Here is a 23,361-nt window from a genome sequence, read left to right as displayed (position 1 = left end):
CGTTCGGTCGGTCACGTACGGTCGGGGCTGACGAGAGGCGAGGAACTCCCGGCCGATCGCCGAGATGCCGGTGACTAAGCACTGATTGTGCTCCTGACTCAACGTCGGGGAGTGAACCCGGCGAGTTTCGGGGGGTGGGTGGGGGGGTGTCCTCCACCCACCTTTTCGCCCCCCCCCCGGCCATGGGGCCAGGCTTCTCCTAAGAAATTGAAAGCTAGTGGAACTCTCTTCCCCATTCGTTCCTCCCCCCCCCCCCCCCCAATAAAAGCTGATTCGATCCTCTGGGGTTCTGGTCTGGGAATGGACAAGAGTTGGAATTAAGATCGCTTCGGGAGGCTGTAAAAAGTGCCAGGTGGGACCCAGTGATCTCCATCCTTAACCTTCATGGCTTGACACCTGTGGGGCCTTGGCGGCGTGGCGGCAGCCTGGCTGGCCAGCGGGGGCGCGTGCCTGCGAGACTGTCTGGTGGTGGCTTTTCCTCTTGCTGGCTTTGGGGACTCCCCGCCCTTGGCCTTCTTCTTGGGAACTGTCTTATTGTGAAGAAGCAGCTTTCCTCAGTTTTTTAATCTTAACCACTCATTCAACAGATTATCCTCCCCCCTCCCCCTTTCAGTATCTGCCCTGGCTTTCCTTATTTGGAGCAAAAAGTCTATAAACAGTGATCACCCTGATGATGGAAGTCACATGGAAGGGGATCTATCTATCTCTGCAGCACCCAGTGGAGCTTATAGACAGATTTACACCCCCCCCCCCTTCTCTTTCCTTCTTACCAGTCCTGAGGTTTCAACTCTGGGCCTGCACATTGAGCTGGTTTTGCTTAAGGCTAGCACTCTACTACTTGAGCTATAGCGCTTCTTCCAGCCTTTTCTGTTTATGTGGTACTGAGGAATCGAACCCAGGGCCACGTTCCCAGCCCAGTACTTTATTTCTTTTTTTGGGGGGGGGAGGGTCTGGTCGTGGGGTCTGAATTCTGGGCCTGGGCGCTGTCCCCCAGCTCTTCAGCTCAAGGCTAGAGCTGTACCACTTGAGCCACAGTACCACTCCTGGCTTTTTTTTCTTTTTGCTTATGTGGTGCTGGGGAATCGAACTCAGGGCCTCATGCATGCAAGGCAAGCGCTCTACCACTGAGCCACCTTCCCAGCCCAAGTACTTTATTTCTTGAGGCTGTTTTGTGGGGGCATTTTGGAGTCCCCCACAGGTCTCTTGGTCCTTGGTTAAGAGAGAGGGAGAGGGAGACCAGCCCACTAGCTGGAGTGATAACCTTTACCTATGCAAGGGACTTTAGAATGTTAGTTAACAGAACGAATAAGGTAGGTTTGGACCTCTGCCCTTTGGTGATTGCTCTTCCCTAGATTTTAATGACACAGGACCTATTGGTTTGATGACTCTCCATCCATGTCATGATTCCAAGGCTGGTGGGGTACTTGTCTGAGTTAAGCCAGGTTTCTCAGGCTCCCACCAAATGCCCCTTCTTTAAGTCTTTTCAATACTATGGTGGCTGTTTTGTGTGACATTGACTCATATATATGGATGGGTGGCATTTTGTAAACATTTGTTCAGTTTCAGTGCACACTATTTTACCCACTTAAAACAGACAGCTAGCCCCCTTCCCCCAGGACAAGGATTCTTATGTAACCCTGTTTGCAAGACAAGTTTTTGAGCACAGTACATTTTGGATGAAGGTTGAAACCTTAGGAGTTGGAGGTGGACATTGAATAGAAATACTTGTTGTCATTCTATTGCAAATTGTGACACCCATAGCTCTGATCTTGCTGGGGGAGGCTTTTTCCTGAAAAGAAAGCAGTATGGGGAGGCTAAGAGGAAACTATTACCTCCAAGTTGATGATAGAAAAATTGGGGTAGCTGGGCTCATGCCTGCAATCCTAGCTGCTCAGGCAGATGAGATCTGAGGATCGCAGTTCAGAGCCAGTCTGTTCAGGGAAGTCAGAGAGACTCATCTCCAAAAAAAAAAAATACCGGAAAACGGGAAGTGGTGCTGTGGCTCAAGTGGTAGAGCAATAGCCTTGAACTGAAGAGCAGCTGAGGGACAGTGCCCAGGCTCAGAGTTTAGGCCTCACGACCGACCCCCCCCCAGAAAAAATTGGGGTAACCTGGGTGCCAGTGGTTAATGCTTGCAATCCTAGTTACTCAGAAGACTGAGATCTGAGGATCATAGCTCAAAACTATGTGAGCAGGAAAGCCTCCCCCCTCCCCCCTTTTTGGTTAGTCCTGAGATTGGGCTCTGTTCCTGAGCTGCTTTTTTTTGGGGGGGGTGTCCAGTCATGGGGTCTGAACTCTGAGCCTGGGCACTGTCCCTCAGCTCTTCAGCTCAAGGCTAACACTCTACCACTTGAGCCACAGTGCCACTTACAGCTTTTTTCTTTTTGCTTATGTGGTGCTGAGGAATCAAACCCAGGGCCTCAGGCATGCAAGGCAAGCGCTCTACCACTGAGCCACCTTCCCAGCCCCTGAGCTGCTATTTTTGTTTATTTGGTATTGAGGGCTTCAAGCATGCTAGGCAAGTACTCTACCATTAAGCCATATTCCCAGCTCCAGGAAAGCTTCTTATCTCCAGTTAACCACCCATAAAAGTCAATGAGTGGCAAAATGCCAGCCTTGAGGGAAAAAAGTTAAGCAATAATGCCTAGATCTTGAGTTCAAGTCCCAGGACTGGCACAAAAACAAAAAGATCAGGAAAATTGGGGTAGGTAATAATGGGTAAGTGGTTGGGTTCTGGAATCAGGCTGGCTTTGTGATCTGGAACAAGTCTCTTAGAGTCTCTTTGAGGCTTCTTAGGTTTGTTTATTTCTGTTCATTTACAAAAGTAGGTCTAGTAATTGAACTTAGTTGTAAAGTTGAACTACTGTATGGTACACCTTCGGAAAATGTCCGCTGCTGGTGCCTTCGGTACTGAGCAAGTATGGAGAAGGCCACAGGAAACTGGAAGGTGATTTCCATTGGTGTCAAGTGATGTGTGTTAAGGTACTGTGATAAACAACGCTGCTAGCTTAGTTTTCTGTGCCATCTGCATCTTCTTTCATGACTCATTGCTGTGTTACAATAGGAGGCTGCCCCAAGACAAACAGGGACTGTTCCCCCACATTCCCTAGCACTGATTAGGGGGAATGCTGAACCCGTCTTCACTATTCACTTACTATTCACTTTTTCTCAAGCAACCGCCTCTGTCTTGGGCTGCTGGCGAAAGAACTCTGTTGTGCTTATGATTTTGGTGAGTAGCCAATGGTACAACTAAATGAACTGAAGACAAGAAAAATCCACTGATAGGGAAGAATTCTTGGTACTAAATATTCAAGGTTTGCTCCTGGCATCTTGAGTTTGCCATAAACACAGCACTTTCCCCATTCAGAGATGAAGTTACATAATATGGGACCTGAAGTGTATGTTAAGTTTTTTTTTTTTTTTTTTTTTTTGGGGGGGGGTCTTTAAAAAAAGGCAAAAATATCTTTCTTTTGCAAGGTTTCTAAAAGAAATCCTAAATGCTGGGATTCTAAGTGTTATTATCATAAGACAAATTAGGAATAAGGTTGTATCATTGTTCTATTTAAAATGTTCCATTGCAAATGGAATAAAATCTAAACTCCATGTTCAGCTATGAAACCCTGAATAAACTGCCTGCGTTTGTCTCCCTCCCCCACCCGAAGCGCTAACCACATTTCCTGCTGCTCCTTTCCACATTGACCCTCTTTCACTTCCTCAGTGAGATAGTCTGTACTCCTCCTGGCCTTTGCACATGCCTTTCCCTTAGGAACCTTCCTAGCTAGGGAGGAAGAACTGGATACTTCATTGCTTCATATCATTTCCTCAGAGATGCTCACAGACCACCTGATCTAGACTCTTCTTTCTTAGGTCATCTCTCTTCTAAAGTAGACTTCTTTCTTATATCCTTTCCTCCCTCCCTCTTTTTCTCCCTCCCTTCCTCCTTCCTTCCCTCCCCCCCTTTTTTTTGTTGGTTGTGGGATTTGAACTCAGGGTGTGGGTGCTGACCCTGAGCTCTTTTGCTCAAGGCTAGTGCTCTACCACTTTGAGCCACAGCTCCATTTATGGTTTTTGAGTGTTTAATTGGAGATGAAAGTCTCATGGAGACTTTTTTTCCCTTTGAAACTTGATCCTCAGATCTCAAGCACCTGAGTAGCTAGGATTACAGGCATGAACCACTGGTACAGGGCTTGCTTTCTTTCCTTTTTTGATGCTGGTACTGGGGCTTGAACTCAGAACATTGTGCTCTTCCTTGGCGTTTGTGCTTTTCCACTTGGGCCACATCTCTGCTTCCAGCTTTTTTCTGGTTAATTGGAGATAAGAGTCTCATGGTCTTTTCTGTTGGGACCAGTTTCAAATCATGATTCTTCAATCTGAGCCTCCTGAGTAGCTGGGATTACAGGCCTGAGCCACCCAGGCCTGGCACCGGGACCCGGCTGATCCTTTTCTTGTTGAGGTGACTCACCAGACTCTTTAGCAACGACAGGCTCAACCAGCTGGAAAGATCCTTCTTTTCTTTCTGTAGATTTAGATCTTGATCTCCTTCATTCCTATTTCACATGGCAGAAATTTAGTCAAAGAGAAAGAAATGTAGATGGCAGAAGGAATAAAGAAGCCACGTCCCATGACACAGTACTGGCATGCAGCATGTAATGTTTTTCTTCATAAAATTTTTTTTTTGTGGTGCTAGAGATCAAACCCAGGACCTTGCATGTGGTAGGAAAGCACTCTATCACTGAGCTACATCCTCAACCGCGTGTGTGTGTGTGTGTGTGTGTGTGTGTGTGTGTGTGTGTGTGTGTGTGCGCGTGTGTGCGTGTGTGTGTGTGCGCGTGTGTGTGCGTGCGTGTGTGTGTGTGTGCGCGCGCGCGCGCGTGTGTGCTGCTCTGGGGGCTTAAACTTACATCCTGGGCGCTGCCTCTGAGCTTTCTTTGCTCAAGGCTAGTGCTCTATCACTTGAGCCATAGCTCCACTTCTAACTTTTTTTGGCCGTTAATTGGAGATAAGAGTCTTATAGGCTGCCCTGGATTTGGACTTTGATCCTCAAATCTCAGCCTCCAGAGTGGATAAGATTACTGGCGTGAGCCACTAGCTCCCAGCTTTGAGTTTTTTTTTTTAAACTAGTGTGTGTGTGTATGGTGTGTGGTATGTGTATGTATATGTATATATGCTGGTCCTGGGGCTTGAACTCAGGGCCTAGGTGCTGTTCCTGAGCTTTTTTGCTTGCTCATGGCTAGCATTCTACCATTAGAGCCACAGCTCCATTTTCAACTTTTTGGTGGTTAATTAGAGATCTGAGTCTCATGGACTTTCCTGCCCTGGCAGTCTTCAAACCTCAATCCTCAGATATCTGCCTCCTGAGTAGCTAGGATTATAGACATGATCTGCCAGCACCTAGCTTAACTAGGGATTTTTCCTGGTCACCATAAACTTAAATATAGGCTGCCTTTTTGTTTACTGTTTATTGTACCTGGTACATCATAAATACAAAGATGTTTGTTGGATGAATCAATGAGTGAATGAATTTTTTAATTGTAAAATTTGCTTAATAAGGGCTGGGAAGGTGGCTCAGTGGTAGAGTGCTTGCCTTGCATGCATGAGACCCTGAGTTCGATTCCTCAGCACCACATAAGCAGAAAAAGCCGGAAGTGGGGCTGAGGCTCAAGAGGTAGAGTGCTAGTCTACAGCCAAAGAGCTGAGGGACAGCGCCCAGGCCCAGAGTTCAGGCCCCACAACTGACCAAAAAAAAAAAATTGTTTAATAAATCTATTTTTTGGTCCGGTCGTGGGGCCTGAACTCTGGGCCTGGGCACTATCCCTCAGCTCTTTAGCTCAAGGCTAGCGCTCTACCACTTGAGCCATAGCACCACTTCTGGCTTTTTTCTTTTTGCTTATATGGTGCTGAGGAATTGAACTCAGGGCCTCATGCATGCAAGGCAAGCGCTCTCACACTGAGCCACCTTCCCAGCCCCTAATAAACCTTTTTATACCTTTTCATTTTTCCTTTTAGTCCCTGTTTCCTATTTCCTTTGCTTTCTCATGCCTCTACTCCACTGTGGCTTGATAATTCCACCTAATTTGTTTGGTTCTATCAAGTACACAGTAGGTTCTCAGCTGATATCTGCTCAGGAAATATTTGGGCAGTTTCTACCTGGTAGAAGTACTGTAAAGATCAAACAAGGTCCCCTATGTAAATGTGCTGAGTAAACTTGGCCATGATGGTAGCTATGATTTTAGTTTGAGTCATTTCTTTGTACCCTTGAAATACTCAAGACTTCATTATTGCATTCAAAGCCTGGCTTACAGCATTAACAGTTCTGCCAGGTTTGTAAAGACACGTAGGTTAAAAGTTTGAAGGCCTGGGCTGGGAAGGTAGCTCAGTGGTAGAGTGCTTGCCTAGCATGCATGAGGCCCTGGGTTCGATTCCTCAGTACCACATAAACAGAAAAGTCCAGAAGTGGCACTGTGGCTCAAGTGGTAGAGTGCTAACCTTTAGCAAAAGAAGCTCAGGGATAGTGCTTAGGCCCTGAATTCAAACCCCAGGGTGGGCAAACAAATGGAAAAAAAAATCCGAATTAAAAACTAAGATACCCAGAGAGTAAAACATTTCCCAAGTTTTATGTCTTTTTAAGTGTCATCTTATATTTGTTCACCATCCCCATCTCCCTTTGTATTTCTGGTTTATATTGTGGAATAAGTACCACATAAATGTAGTCTCAAACAGAAAACTAATAATAATATTTAAACACCACCACTGACAACAAAAACTCTGTGTTGTCTTTTTTCTATGTATAGTGTCATTTTTTACCACCTCCACTTAGAGTGTGGATCAAACATTGGTGAACCTTTTGAGATTTTGAGAAAAGGAACAAAGAAAGTTGGGTGCCAGTGACTCATGTTTATAATCGTAGCAATTTAGGAGGCTGAGATCCTAGGATTATGGTTCAAAGCTAGCGTGGGCCGGAAAGGCCGTGAGACTCTTAACTCCAGTAAAACACTCAGAAAACCGGAAGTGGTGCTGTGGCTCAAGTGATAGAGCACTGGCCTTGAGCTGAAGAGCTGAGGAGCAGCGCCCAGGCCCAGAGTTCAAGCCCCATGGGGGTGGGTGGGTGGGAAAAGGAACTAAGAAAACCAACAGACTGAGAAGAGAAGCAGGCTTGAATAGAAAGCTTGGGGTCTCAATATTGTTTTCATTGTTCCTGTCCAGAAACTTCCAATTTTAAAAAACACCATCCTCCCTTAACTTACTGCCATTTGATTTGTGCTTTTACTTGATGTCCTTTGTCCCGGTTTTGTTGCCCCAAGTCTCAGGAGAGCTGTTTGGAGGCTCACATACCAGTTTGCTAAGGTAACTGCTCCCAGGATGAATGGTATTTTGTTTTAAAATAGCAGGTGTTGTCTGACTGGTGAAGTACCAGGGCCCAAATGTTGATCTTACCTCAGATTTCTCTGTGTAGCTCTCAGGGGTATCCTGCTTTGATGTCAGAAAGGGAGTCAGAGTTAGAAGAAGCTATAGAAGGCCAAAGAACTGGGGCCTGAGTGCTGTCCCTGAACTCTTTTTGTACAAGGCTAGCATTCTGTTTTTTGCTGGGTATCTCAGACTTTTCTGCCCAGGCTGGCTTTGAACTGTGATCATCAGTTCTCAGCCACTCGAGTAGCTAGAATTCTTGGTTTGAGTCCCTAGTGCTGAGCTATAAACACATTTTTATTATTTTATTTTTATTTTATTTTATTTCCAGTTCTGGGGTTTGAACTTTGGGCCTGGGCACTGTCCTTGAGCTGCTTTTGCTCAATTAAGGCTAGTGCTCTACCACTTGAGCCACAGTGATACTTCCGGATTTTTCTGTTTATGTGGTACTGAGGAATCAAACCCAGGATTTCATGTATGCGAGGCAAGCACTCTACCAGTAAGCCATATTGCCAGCCTAAACACATTTTGTTTTTGTTTTTGTTTTTGTTGGTGTGTGGCTTGAACTCAGCCTGGGTGCTGTCCCTGAGCTCTTCAGTTCTAGGTGAGCATTCTACCCCTTGAGCTTCAGTACCACTTCTGGTTTTCTGGTGGTTAGTTGGAGATAAGAGTCTCATGGACTTTCCTGCCTGGGCTTGCTTTGAACCTCGATGCTAAGATCTCAGTCTCTTGAGTAGGTAGGATTACAGGCTTGAGCCACTGATGTCTGGCCATAAAGACATATTTAAAAGAAAGGACTTACAGACATTAAGTACCCCAGTTTAACTCCAGTTTATTCATTTACCTGCATTACATCTGTGAGTCCCTCATGTCCAATTAACTAGCAAAAAAGCCAGAATTGGAGTTATGGTTCAAGTGGTAGAGCATTAACCTTGAGCAAACGAATCTCATAGACAATGTTCAGGCCTTGAGTTCAAGCTCTAGGAATGACACAGCAACAACAAAAGCCAAAAACATGCATTTTGTAGCTAGTTGATTTTAGTGGTTGACCTTTTCCCCTCCTTCCTTCCCACCCAATTTTGCTCATGGACAAAATCCTCATGTGTGTCAATTGACAGCTGGAGAATAGAATGTGATGAAGTTTGGCCATACAACATTGTTGGTTATTTAGGTGATTTCCAGGTTTTTATTATTTAGGGTACTCTTCTCAATGTTTTTGAACCAATTTGTTTTATTTTGCTTTTAGATGAATTTACTCACAAAGCAAAGGCAATGACCCAGGCTATCATTGTTACATATTAACAGAATATAATCCCCAAAAGATGTCTGATTTACAATGTATACTTCACCTGTTGCTTCTACCCTCGCACTTTTCCACGTTTAGTGTCTTTAAAAAAATAGTTTAAGAAATACTATAAGACTCCTTTAGCTGAATGCTGGTGGCTCATGCCTGTAATCCTAGTTACTCAGGAGGCTGTGGTTTGAGGATAGTGGTTTAAAACTACCCCGGGCAGGAAAGTCTGTGAGACTCTTCTCTCTAACCACCAAAAAGCTGAAAGTGGAGCTGTAGCTCATGTGGTACAGTGCTGTCTTTGATTGGAAAAAGCTAAGCAACAGCACTGAGTTCAAAGCCCCAGTACTGGAACACACACACACACACACACACACACATACACACACACACACACACACACACACACACACACACACACCCCACACCCACCCACCCACACACACACACCCACACACCCACCCACACACACACACACACACACACACACCCCTTAAGACCCATTTTACTTCCTTTAAGTAATTGTTAGCTATATTACACACACACACACCCTTTAAGACCCATTTTACTTCCTTTAAGTAATTGTTAGCTGTATTACTAGAATTGGATTATTTTCTGGTTTTCATAATGTTTATATTTACTGGATGTTTACTGAATGCAAGTCACCATGCTGGGCTGCGGTAGATGAGTTCAGACGGACACAAGGGTCTTAAACACCTATGGGGGGAAGAAGGGATTGCAGAGATACCAGTGGGCTAAACATGGCTTCAGAGTAGCGAGGCAGGTTCATGCCCCAGAAGGGGAGGGACAAAGAAAGCACTGTGTGAACTCATTCAGAAGAAGGGGGGACACGCACCCCACAGGCACATGCCTGCCATTGGGAAGACTAGGAGAGTACTCAGCCCTCACCGAGATGATGACATTTGAACTGGGTCTGGGAGTATGGCTAGGATTTCCATGGGAATGGGGGGAGGGGAGGAGTGTGACAGGAAGAGAGTGATGGATGAGCCCTCACCCCAGGGGGAGGCTGGGGATCAGAGCCAGCAAGTCACTCAGTGTGGTGTGCTGTGCTGTGGTGCTGGTGGCAGGAGATGAAGCTGGAGAGGTAGGTGTGGTACCGGGCTGAACACTTGGTAAAGTCACATGCGAACTTTTCTTCCCTTCTGACCAGTGTTTAATGAATGTGCTTTAGATTTTAAAGTTTTGTGGTCATGCATTGTTCCATTATGTTAATTGTTGTATTTAAGAAAAGATACTTAAAAAAAATCTTAAAAAGCATGACTTTTGTAAAAGACAGTCTAGTTTTCATTAGTGTTTAGTCATCTGTCACTTCTCTACAAGAAGCTGGAGTATATAACTTCCTCTTAGTCTTTTTTCTTTCTTTGGTGGTTAACGCCTTGTTCCACGTTGAACTAATGTGTTCGGTGTGATGTGTAGATTTAGTCAGATTTTTCTTTACAGTGAATTCTAGTATCTAATTGGATTTCATTACATATTTACCCATATGTTGTATTTTCAGGTTTACTTTTAGTCATTATGGTATTTTTGACTAATTTCTAAATTTCTTTTTAACCACTATTAGGTAGTTTGGAGAGTCATAATTTTTTTTTTAATATGATAGGGCTAAAGAAAACTTTTTCACGGAGTATCTTTGCGTTTATTGTTGTTTTTCTCACTTTCTCTTGGTGTGATTTTTCCTCCCACAAATATTCTTGCATCCTGAACTAGTATTTCAAATTATCAACATTTTGGTGCTGTTGTTGTTTTTTTGTTTTTGTTTTTTGGGCCGGATGTGGGGCCTGAAATCTGGGACTGGGTGCTGTCCCTCAGTTCTTCAGATCAAGGCAAGTGCTCTACCACTTGAGCCACAGCGCCACTTCCGGCTTTTTCTGCTTATGTGGTGCTGAGGAATGGAACCCAGGGACTCAGGCATGCAAGGCAAGCACTCTACTACTGAGCCACCTTCCCAGCCCTTTGGTGGTGTTGTAATTGAACAATTTTTAGTTTTTACTTTTCATCTTAACTATGGTTTGGCTCACTGAATTGTTCTGATACTATACTGTAAGTTTACTTACGTCTAGGGTTTTTTTTTTTAATTGCCAGTCTGGGCTTCAACTCCCCTGAGCACTGTCTCTGAGCCTCTTTGTGCTCAAGGCTAGCACTCTTACCACTTGAACCATAGCACCACTCAGGCTTTTTCTGAGTAGTTTATTGGAGATAAGAGTTTTACAGACTTTCATGCCTGGGCTGGCTTTGAACTTCGATCCTTAGATCTTAGCCTTCTGAGTAGGATTACAGGCATGAGCCACTGGTGCCCTGGTGTCTAGTAATGTTTTGATTGAAGATTATGCATTTGTAGATTATAGTCATTTGTACAATGTAGCTCTTTTCCTTGGAACATTCTTGCCCTCAAGATAATTCTTGTGTCTCAGCAAACACTCAGATGTCTGCAGGCTTCTGAAGAGCTTTTTGGGCCAGGGACTTTTCTTTCCATGAAAATGAGAAAAATGGGCTAGGAGGGTGGCTTAGTGGTAGAGCACTTGCCTTGCATGCATGAGGCCTTGGGTTCAATTCCTTAGCACCATATAAGCAGAAAAGCTGGAAATGGCGCTGTGGCTCAAGTGGTAGAGTGCTTGCTTTGAGCTGAAGAGCTGAGGGACAGTGCCCAGGCCTAGAATTCAGGCCCCATGACCGACAAAAAAAAAGAAAATGAGAAACAGATGCCAGTTTTATAGATAGCCTGTGAGGGCTGATGGGATTATAGACCCTTTAGCCTCAAAGGTGCTTTCATTGAGAGAAGGTAAAACTGCAACATGGAAAGGAAGAAACTTAACAGGTTTGAGGTGGTGGAACTTAAAGCCAACTTATTATCTTGTGTATACTTACATTTTCATTCAGAATAATTAGTGGTTTGAAAAATTTCTAGATTTTCTCAGTACTAACTTATCAAAAAAAATTAAATCTTCAATGAATAAAGCTCTGGAAAGTAGTGCCTCTTTATCCCTATTCTCTTAGCTGGCTGAAGGGGAAAGGGGAAAGAAATAGAGGGAAGAAAGGGTTTCTTTTTTTCCCTTCTTTTTCTTTTTCTTTTTTGGTTTGGTTGTGGGGCTTGAACTCTGGGCCTGGGCTCTGTCTCTGAGCTCTTCAGCTCCAGGCTAGTGTTCTACCACTTGAGCTACAGCGCCACTTCCGGTTTTCTGGTGCCTTCTTGGAGATGAGAGTTTCACGGACTTTCCTGCCCTGGCTGGCTTTGAACTGTGATCCTCAGATCTCAGCCTCCTGAGTAGCCAGGATTATAGGCATGGCGGGCCATGGGTGTCCGGCTAAGAAAGGGTTTCTTGCTTTTCTTGCTTTGTAGTAGAAGGGTACCCGAGTGTGTGTGTGTGAGTGAGTGTGTGTGTGTGTGTGTGTGTGTGAGAGAGAGAAAGAGAGAGAGAGAGAGAGAGAGAGAGAGAGTTGTGTGTGTGTGTGTGTGTGTGTGTGTGTGTGTGTGTGTGTGTGTGTGTGTGTGTGTGTGTGTGTGTGTGTGTGTGTGTGTAAGTAATTGGAGATAAGAGTCTTATGGACTCCTGTCTGGGCTGGCTTTGAACTGTGTGATCCTTAGATCTCAGCCTTCTGAGTATCTAGGATTAGAGGTATGAGTGACTGGTGACCAGTGGGCCTTTCTGTTTTTAAGCTTCATAATGTCAGTTTTTTGTTTTTTGTTTTTGTCGGTCGTGGGGCTTGAACTCTGGGCCTGGGCACTGTCCCTGTGTTCTTCAGCTCATGGTGAGCTCCCTACTGCTTGATCCACACTGCCACTTCCGGTTTTCTAGTGGTTTATTGGAGATCAGAGTCTCACGGACTTCCATGCCCAGGCTGGCTTTGAATCGTGATCCTCAGATCTCAACCTCCTTGAGTAGGTAGGATTACAGGCATGAGCCACCAGTGCCTGCTTTCATAATGTCAGTTTTAAAGCAGTGGTTTTCAGAATAACTACAGATGACAGTCCCCTCAACATGAATGCCTTTCTGGAATTGACTTATTTTGAGTTTAACTAAGCTAGAAGGGTTCCAGATTTTAAATGCTCTTAAGTGAGTTTGCTTTGCGGATAGGGGGAAACAACTGAGTGACAGATTCACTGAATTGTTTGCTCTGGACTCCATAGTCAGGTTAAGTCCTAAAATGTAGGGCTTTGCGAGAAGACATGGCTAATTAACTGATCATTACTGTTCTTATAGGTTTGTCTGGACTCAGGGTTTTTTTTTCTATATTTTTTAAAATTTAGATCTTGTAAGGTGTGGGCTTGAACTCTAGCACCACAAAAACAAGCAATCAACTGAATCAGAATGTTACTTTTGAGAGTCTAGAGTCAGAATTAGTTGCTTTCTTTGCTTCTGTATGACCCTTTGGTAAGCTGTCCTTCCATTATATTCTGGTCAGGTGAGGTCTCCAGTTGAAAGAATACCAAGCTGTCAGCTTTTTGTGTTGCCAAATCTGTACCAAAATCCAACCAAATTGGTAGTGTCTTTTAGCTCTTGTCTATTTCTTAGGGGTTGTGGCATGATGGGGAGACAAGAAGAAAACAACTTAGTATTCCAGTGATGAGTACTGGAAAATGCATCAGCTTATCTTACATAATCATTTGTGTCCACTGATAAAACTTGATTGGTCCTAGGTGTCCCCTTCACCAGAGGAATGACAAGTAGAGCACTTCGGCCAAGCATTTAACACATCATATTAATTTCGATAAGAGTTTGCAACACTTTTATTATTTTACTTGGAAACATTCCTTGTGAAGCACAGTCTCTTTTGCCTTTGTTTTATTTTGGTAACTAAATTACTACTGGGTTTAGCCACAAATGTAACTTGCTGTACTTTCTATTTTTGAATGTTGGAAATAACTGAACAGTTAAAGAAAAAAAAAAAGATAGCCTTTATCATCTTTTTTAAGGGCCAGTCAAGGAGAAAGTAAGCGGGGAAAGTACCAACAGGTGTTTTGGTTGCCCTGATTCAGGTTTTAGCTTCTGTGTCATCTCAGGGAAGAGTATTTAAATCCCTGCATGAGGATGTGTGGCGGGGGACCCACAGGGGCAGAGGAAGTCAGAAGTTCCGGAGGCCCAGAGGACTTGGATTACTGGAAGCTTGCCCACAGCTGAGGATCTGGAACAATTCCTGAGTGAGTTGCTTGCTTGATAGACAAGGCTACACGTGTAGGACCAAAAGGCTTGTAGAAGGTGACTTAATAAAAATGAATCCTAGTGCAGGGAGACACACTTGTATTCCTTTTTATTATTTTTCCCCCCCAGGGTATACTTGGAAAAATTGCTATTATTCATGGAAGTTCCTGTCTCTCTACATCTGTGATCTCTCTTGTGATCTCCAGAGAGATCACAGTATTCTATTGTAAAATAAGGGGAAGGAAGCTCAGGGAAGTTAAGCAATTTCACAAGGTTGCACAAGTGGTAAGAGGTGGAGCTAAGTTCACATCCCAGATCTGTCCTGTTCTAGTATGAAACCCCCATCTCCTGCCTCTCCTGAACTGGGGAAAATGCTGCAGTTGTTTTGTGGTGCCACGTTTTCCAAAATTGTAACCATTAGCCACATATCGTTACTTATGTTTATAGGAACTAAAATTAAAGTGTGGCAATTAGTTTCTGGGTGGGCGCAGGTGACTTATGCTTAGGTACTTTAAAGGTCAGTCTTAACCTTTATTTTAATTATTGTTATTTTTTTCCCCTTCATTTTGGGGAACATGGGGGACAACGGGCTGGACAAAATGTAACTTGTTTAGCATCTTACATCTGATTAATCCAGGCCTTTAGACTAGTTGCCTAGTAAACTTTCCTATACCCTGCACTTTTCTTGAAATAATAGAAATGGAGATGTTTAAAAGGAGAAGTTCCTTGCTCTCCAAGTTTTGTTCAGCTTTTAGACAAGATTCTTTCTCTCCAAGCGCAGCCTTGTGTTCTCCAAGTTCAAAGGGCATGTCCGGATTAGCTTCCTCTAAGGAAATGAAGGATGTTTGTTGGAAAGGAATTCTATGCTTAATGCTTAATGTATGAAGTGGTCCTTGGATTCCCTCTAGTAACTTCTCTTGCATTCCTATGGCAAGCTTTGTAATTGAACTTGCAGCTGCTAAACAAGATCAACTTCAGAACTATTCAGATGACAGAGGTATGTATACTTTGAATGTGACCAGCTGCCTGTCATTTGCTGGTATTTAAATGGAGTTTGTATTAGGGTGAACTAGATTTAGATTATGACTGAAACTACAATGGATTTCTAATTTATGTGTTAAGATGTGTTAGCATTTATGGAAACATATGTACCTACCTACCTTTATACATACATAATACATACCAGGTGCTCCCCACATGAATTTTTGTGGAAAACTGGTAAAGGTGTAGATGTTATGGACAAGTTGAGTGCATTTTAAATTCTTGTTTGAATGGTATTTTCAATCCGTGTAGTCTTAGAATTCGGTAACAGCTTCATTTAAATCAAAGCTCTAAGTAAACTGAAGAATTCTATACAGATGTCCTAGGTAGATGCTGTTAAAACATTTAAATTATACTCTCCATTGTCTAAGTGACATTCTAAAGTGTTTGTGAGTATGTTTGAGGGATGGACCCAGAAAAGCAAAAAGGAGGCATTGTACTGAACAGGGTGATAATTATAGTAAGCAGTGTAACTAATAGACTCAGGGTTTAGAATATTATTTTTTTTCCATACACCGAGAAATTTAACTTTTGGGTTTCTTTCTTAAATGTTCAAGTCCAGTCTATGAGTAAGTATACTCAAAGATTTTAAATGAAGAAAGTGGAATGAGAGCAAAGTTTATTCACAAAAGAGCCTTTTTCTCACTGAAAGTGTGAGGACAGGAACAGAAAGGACTTATAGATGACAGAAACAGCTGGAAGGGACCCCTAGGATCTCATAGGATCTCGTGTGTGTGTGTGTGTGTGTGTGTGTGTGTGTGTGTGTGTGTGTGTGTGTGTGTGTGTGTGTGTGTGTGTGTGTGTGTGTGTGTGTGTGTGTGTGTGTGTGTGTGTGTGTGTGTGCGCGCGTGCATGCATGCTGCTCTGTGGCTTGATCTCAGAGCCTGGGCACTTTCCCTGAACTGCGTTTTCCTCAAGGCTAGTGCTCTACCACTGAGCCACAGCTCCACTTCCAGCTTTTTCTGAGTAGTTTATTAGAAATAAGAGTCTCACGGACTTTTCTGCCTGGATTTACTCTGAATCTCAATCCTCAGATACTAGCCTCCTGAGCAGCTAGGATTATAGGCATGAGCCATTGGTACCTGTTCTTTTTTTTTTTTTTTTTTTTTGGTGTTCTGTGGCTTGAACTCAGGGCCAGGGCACTGTCCCTGAATTTTCCTGCTCAAGGTTAGAGCTATACCACTTGAGCCACAGCTCCACTTCCAGCTTTTTCTGAGTAGTTTATTAGAAATAAGTCTCAGGGGTTTTCCTGCCTGGACTGACTTTGAATCTTGATTCTCAGATCTCAGCCTTTTGAATAGCTAGGATTACAGCCGTAAGCTACCAGCACCGAATGATAATTTTTTTTTTTTTTGTCAGTTGTAGGGCTTGAAGTCTGGGCTTGGGTGCTGTTCCTGAGCTCTTCAGCCCAAGTGAGTGCTCTACCACTGGAGCCATGGGGCCACTTCCGGTTTTCTGGTTAATTGGAGTTAAGAGCCTCACAGACTTTCCTGCCCAGGCTGGCTTTTAACTTCACAATCCTCAAATTTTAGCCTCCTGAGTAGCTAGGATTACAATTATGAGTTCCTTGCTGGGGCTGGGAAGGTGGCTCAGTGGTAGAGCACTTGCCTTGCATGCATGAGGCCCTGGGTTCGATTCCTCAGCACCACATAAGCAAAAAGAAAAAAGCCAGAAGTGGGTGCTATGGCTCAAGTGGTAGAGTGCTAGCCTTGAGCTGAAGAGCTGAGGGACAGCGCCCAGGCCCAGAGTTCAGGCCCCATGACCGGACCCCCCCAAAAAAAATAAAAAATGAGCCCCTGGCACCTGGCTTTTTTTTTTTTTTTTTTTTTTTAATGTCAGTTCACTTGCTCTGGGAGCAGTATGTCTGCATGCTACTCTGCTTTATTCCACAAAGTTGGGCCTAATTTCTAGAAAGTTGGGCATTGGCTTTGAGCTTTGTAGCCAGCAGGCCCAGTTGTAGGATGGTCTGAGGAGGATGGCAGGTAGCTCTGGCTGTTCAGTGGCACTTGCTGTGGGTGCATCCTTATATCGCAAAGCCCAGCTTCCCAGTGGGTTTTGGAGAGTTTCTGCTCCCCAAATGGTTCATCTCAGTCCAGAGATGAGCACCTTGCAGTGGTATCTGAGGGTCTCTGAGTTTTAGAATCTTCAGATCACAGGGTTTGGAATGACAGTTCTTTTTTTTTTTTTTTTTTTGGGTCCGATCGTGGGGCCTGAACTCTGGGCCTGGGCGCTGTCCCTCAGCTCTTCAGCTCAAGGCTAGCGCTCTACCACTTGAATCACAGCACCACTTCTGGCTTTTTTCTTTTTGCTTATGTGGTGCTGAGGAATCAAACCCAGGGCCTCAGGCATGCAAGGCAAGTGCTCTACCACTGAGCCACCTTCCCAGCTGGAATGACAGTTCTTCTGCAAAGAAAAGTGTGACATCTGAGTTCGTGTCCTGATGCAGCTCTTAAGTCAGCACCTGCTCATTCTGTACCCTCTGCCATGATGGGGTGCTGATGATGGCTTCCTGTCTCCCAGGGAATTTTTATTTTTGTCCATTGTGGGACTTGACTCTGGGCTTGGGTGCTGTCCCTAAGCTCTTCAGCTCAAGGCAACCGCTCTACTACTTGAGCCACAGCGCCACTTCCGGTTTTCTAGTGGCTTATTGGAGATAAGAGTTTCTGGGACTTTCCTGCTGGGGCTGGCTTTGAACCGTGATCCTTATATCTCAGCCTCCTGTGTAGCTAAGATTACAGGCATGAGCCACTGGCACCTGGCTTCCCAGGGATTTTATGAGCCCAGTACTCACCAGTTTTCAGGTTTGATGGATAGTAATTAGATTAAATCTTATTTTAGTTATTTATTTTGTGCCTGCAAGGGAGCTTGAACTCAGGGCCTGGCACTATCCTTTAGCTTTTTTGCTCAGGTTAGTGCTCTGTTCCTTGAGCCACAGCTCCACTTCTGGCTTTTTGGTTGTTAATTGGAGATAGAGTGTCATGGGTTGTAATCCTAGCTGCTCAGGAGGCTGAAATCTGAGGGTTTCAGTTTGAAGTCAGCCTGGGCATTAAGCACCAAAAAGGCTGGAAGTGGAGCTGTGGCTCAAGTGGTAAAGTATTAACCTTAAGCAAAAAAAGCTTAGGGACAGTGCTCAATTCCTAAGTTCAAATACCAGGACCAGTAACAAAGAAAAACAACCAAAAAAGTGCATCATGGACTTTCATACTTTGGCTGGCTTCGAGCTTTTATCCTTCAAGCCTCAGCCTGCTGAGTAGTTAGGATTACAGACATGAGCCACTAGTGCCAGCTAAATTTTATTCTTGGAAGGAAACAGAAATGTTCTGTTGCAGGCCTGTCTTTTGGTGGAGAAAGAAATCTGGACAACAAAAAAGGGTAAGAGAGAAAGTTGGCATTATTACACAGCAGTTCTGTTTTGAGTTTGACTGAGTGGCTGACTTGAGTTTGAATGGTACAAAGTCTTCCTAGCTTTGTGGCCTTGTGTAAGTTCTTCCAATTCACATCCTTGAATCTGTTTTCTGTCTGTAAAATGGGTGTAATATTTTCCAGTAGAAAGGATTCATAGATGCTGTACGTGTGCAAAATACATTTTATGATGAACTCAAATAATGGTAACAGGCAGGATTAGATCCCCCATTCTAGGGTGCCTGCTCTGGCTAGGTGAGAAGGAGAGAAAATTCTCACTTCCCAAAGAACTTCCAATGACAGGGCTCTTCAGCTGTTCTTTATCCACACAGACTTAGCTTAGAGGCAAAGCCGGGCATACTTGCAATTTTTCAGGAGATTCAGGAAGCAAAAAAAATTCTTTTCAGTGAAACAAGAGTCTGCAAAAGGTGCCTGGTGCCTAGGAAACAACTGCCACCCAGTACATCCCAATATAGACTCCTCCAGTTTTCTCGGGGGCCATCTGCCTGATGAGCACACCCAGGAAGCTTGGCTTTCTTTTCCAACAGTTTAGGATTTCCTGGGCTTTGCATGTGTGCACACGCCTGGGTGGGGAGGGCACATGGAGAAAGGATAGTCACTGGCCTTTGGTGACACAAAACTGGAAGGAAACATTCCGTTCCTGTGACTGAAGCCAGATGTTGGAAATCAGCTCACAGACCATCCAGACCTGGCCTCTGCTTATACAGTGTCTTCTGTGGGGAATAAATTTTATAGCAATTTTTTTTTTTTTTTTTGCTTATGTGGTGCTGGGGAATCGAACCTAGGGCCTCATGCATGCAAGGCAAGTGCTCTACCACTGAGCCACCTTAGTTGTTATTTAACAAAGCAGTTTATAAATACAGTGCCTCTTGATCAGTGTCACCTTTCAACATTCTTTTTTTATTTTTGTTGGTTGTGGGGCCTGCTCTCTGGGCCTGGGCGCTGTCCCTTGAGCTCTTCAGCTCAAGGCTAGCGCTCTACCACTTGAGACACAGCATCACTTCCAGCTTCTCCTGCTTATGGAACCCAGAGCCATATGCATGCAAGGCAAGCACTCTACTACTGAGCCACCTTCTAGCCCCTTACCCATGCCTCCCAATGCTCCCCTTCCCTCACTTAATTTTTTTTTTTTTTTTTTTGGTTGGTTGTGGGGCTTGAACTCAGAGTCTGGGCACTATCCCTGAGCTTTTCCACTTAAGGCTAGCTCTCTACCATTTTGAGCCACAGTGCCACTTTTGGTTTTCTGGTGGTTAATTGGAGATAGAAGTCTCACTAGGCTGCCCAGGCTGGCTTTGAACCATGATCCTCAGATCTCAGCATCCTGAGTAGCTAGGATTGCAGGTGTGAGTTATCATTACCTAGCCCTTTTAATTTTTTTTTTTTTTTTTGGGGTCCGGTCGTGGGGCCTTGAACTCTGTCCCTCAGCTCTTCAGCTCAAGGCTAGTGCTCTACCACTTGAGCCATAGCGCTACTTCTGGCTTTTTTTTTCTGATTATGTGGTGCTGGGGAATTGAACCCAGGGCCTCAGGCATGCAAGGTGAGTGCTCTACCACTGAGCCACCTTCCCAGCCCAGGAGTTACCATTTTATAAAGCAGTTTATTAGTATATTTTGATCAGTGTTATCCCTTTTAACATGCTCATGGAGAATTCTATTATCTACCCTCAGTGAATGTGGAAACCCTAATCTTGGGTGACAGTTGAATTTGTAGCCAGGTGTGATGATTCATTCCTGTACTTATATTCAGTTGTTTGAGAGGCAGAGATTGGGAGGCTTGAGGTTCAAGGGCATCCTGGGCAAAAACGTAGTATGACCCTATTATAACAAATAAGCTGAATGTGTTGGTGTTGTCTATGTGGGGTGCATAAGAAGGAAGATCATACTCTGAGGCTGGCTCCAGAAGAAAATAGCTAAAGCAAAATATAAATGGAAAAACTGAAGATGATTAAAGCAAAAAAAAAAGGACTAGAGATATAGCCCAAGTGGCAGAACATCTGCCCATAAAGTACAAGGCCCTGAGTTCACTTCCCACCACCAACCAACAAACAGTTTGATTTTTTTTTGGTCAGTCATGGGGCTTGAACTCTGGGCCTGGGCGCTGTCCCTCATCTCTTTAGCTCAAGGCGAGCACTCTACCACTTGAACCACAACGCCACGTCCTGTTTTTGAGTGGTTTATTGGAGATAAGAGTCAAGGTCTTTCCTGCCTGGTCTGGCTTTGAACCTCGATCCTCAGATCTCAGCCTCCTGAGTAGATAGGATTACAGGCGTGAGCCACTGGTGCCGGCAAACAGTTCAATTTTTAGGTAACCTCTTCTGTGAGTCGGTCACAGACTTGTCTGCTGTGCCCCCCTCCAGGCAGTGCTCTGTGTCTATATGTCACTTCAGTCGTTTGTTTTTATAAGTGTCTCATAGACTTTCCTGCCCAGACTAGCTTTGAACTGCGCAGCCTCCTGAGTAGTTAGGATTACAGGTGTGAACCACTGACACCTGGTTACTTCAATCATTTGTGTAATACCATCTGGTTGGACTGCACTTGGGGAAAGATGGGTTGTCTCTTCTAACCTCTAGTGCATAGCACATTACCTGGCATGTTAGTGTCCATTACTATAGCAAATACCTGACAAAATCAACTTACAAAGAGAAAAGAATGTCAGGTATCATAGTGCATACCCGTCTTCCCAAGTTCAAGGCCAGCCTAGTCTTAAAAAGAGAGGTGATGAGCCAGGCGCTGTTGGTTCATATCTGTAATCCTAGCCATTCAGGAGGCTGAGATATGAGGATTGCAGTTCAAAGCCAGCCCAGGCAGGAAAGTCCATGAGACTCTTATCTCCAATAAACCACTAGAAAACCGGAAGTGGCGCTGAGGCTCAAGTGGTAGAGCACTAGCGTGAGCCACAGAGCTCTAGGACAATGCCCAGGCCCTGAATACAAGCCCCACAACTGACCAAAAACAAAAATGAAGAGAAAGAGAGAAAGAGACAGAGAGGTGGGTGCAGGGAGAGGGGGAAAAAAGGTGGTTTAATTTTGCTCAAAACGTTGGAAGGTTAGGCCCTAGTTGAATGGCCCCACTGTTAGGGGCTGTGTCTGAGACATATCATGGTGGCAGTGCACAGTGGGGCAAGTCACTCCCCCAGAGAAAGAGGGAGACCCTTTGAGGGTATGCCCCTAAAGACTTCCAGCCAGGCCCCTACTCTTAGCATTTGCATGACCATGTCTTTCACACATGGGCCTTGGAGAACCATTCCACATCCAGTCTACAGGACCTGGGATCTGGTTTTGCTGATGACTACAGAAGCCTGGACATGGCATAAAGACAGGATTGAAGACCCTACTGGCCGAACGGTATGGCTCCCCTGTGAAGGCCCACTTGAATTTCAGTGGCGGTCAGTTATTTCCAGTGTATAGTGTCTAGCTACAGGAGGGTCACAGTGTCGAGGGATATCATAGTATTTGTGCAGGGAGGTTCTGTTACTCTGTTTCCACATCTGCTTTTCTTCACTGAACCCCAGAAGCATGGAGGATGAGTGTGACCTCACCCCTGGTAGGCCTCTCAGCCTTTTCAGCCAGCAGCCTCATCTTTGCCCAGAGGTAACATGTACTGGCCATGAAAGCTGCAGGATTTTGTAGCAGTCCTTCAGCCCTGAGGCTGGCCCCCACGAATTTAAGGGGAGCGTTGGAAGGCTCCGCTGCAGGGAGCCTCTTTTGCATGCTGAGCTCCATACTTATCCCCAACAAATGCTGGGCTCATGATGGATATGTGACATTGGTGGCTGAATTTACATGGCACCTGGTGGCTTTTCACACTCCCCCTCACGGCTCTCTGGGGACTGGGGATAGGACAGATGGCCACAGTACAGGATTCTCAGTTCTTCATCCTCTCTGCAAATCACATTTAGAGAAAAGTTTGTGCAATAACATAATTTTGGAAACATGGCTTCATACTGTTGGTTAAGTTGCTTCATGCTCTGGAAAAATCACACTGCAGCAGACCTCATTTGGGAACAGCTTACTTTCACTGTAGGTGGGGGTGCTTCCCGCCCACCCGTCTTCCCACCCTTAATAAATCTAGGCTGATAAGGTGAATGATGCTCATGCTAGACTATTTCTGGGCTTTGGATGGAATTCTGTTAATCATCCTTTTCCCCACCAGCACCTTTAATTTTGTACTCCTCAGTTTAGCCATCTGTCCTTAAAGTGTTAGCAATGGAAAGATGCTAGCTCATCCTCTGTCCTGCATGTACAGGAAGACTTGGCAGCCGTCTAGGCCTTGTACTTGGGTCATGGCTGATGAGTTGAATTGAGGTCTAGGGCTCCTGATCACTGTAGTTGTGTTCTCTTGCTTTCTTCCTCTGTTTCAGGACTCAGGGAATCTTGGAAACTCTATGGTACATTTTTGTTTAAGAAGGAATAAAGTTACATACATATTCACAGGTGAACATAATTTCCTCTTAACTTGTCTTTTTTTTTTTTTTTTTTTGGTCGTGGGGCTTGAACTGTGGGCCTGGGCGCTGTCCCTCAGCTCTTCAGCTCAAGGCGAGCGCTCTACAGCACCGCTTCTGGTTTTCTAGTGGTTTATTGGAGATAGGAGTCTCATGGTCTTTCCTGCCCAGGCTGGCTTTGAACCGGTGCCCAGCTTAACCTGTCATTTTTTAAGGGTCATTAAATCCTTGACAGATTTGTGTGCAGTCAGATCTAGCCTAAGGTTAAGCCTTTGTTTGTTTAATAGGATTTAACCTTCAAGAATAAAAAACAAGCCTGGTGCTGGTGGCTCACGCCTGTAATACTAGCTACTTAGGAAGCTGAAATCTGAGGATTGCAGTTCAAAGCCAGACTGGGCAAGGAAAGTCTATGACACTCTTACCCCCAATTAACTGCCAGGAAACCGGAATGATGCTGTGGCTCAAGTGGCAGAGAGCTGGTCTTGAACTGAAGAGCTCAGGGACTGTGCCCAGGCCCAGAGTTCAAGCCCCACAACCGACCCAAAAAAAAAAAAAAAAAAAAGACATTAACAGAAAGAATTGCCAGGTGTTGGGGCTCACTCT

General features: G+C 44.6%; 1 protein-coding gene across 1 annotated transcript in view; it reads left to right on the top strand.

Moving 5' to 3' along the window:
- Positions 1–23,361, top strand: part of Map2k1 (mitogen-activated protein kinase kinase 1) — an 80,028-nt gene that overhangs the window by 514 nt on the left and 56,153 nt on the right. The gene's annotated exons all lie outside the window — the stretch shown is intronic.

Source organism: Dipodomys merriami, unplaced genomic scaffold (genome assembly GCF_024711535.1).
Source record: "Dipodomys merriami isolate MVZ:Mamm:240054 unplaced genomic scaffold, mDipMer1.0.p SCAF_48, whole genome shotgun sequence".
NCBI classification, from domain to species: Eukaryota; Metazoa; Chordata; class Mammalia; order Rodentia; family Heteromyidae; genus Dipodomys; species Dipodomys merriami.
Note: the sequence above shows the minus strand (reverse complement) of the source record. Positions and strands in the feature narration are given on the sequence as shown.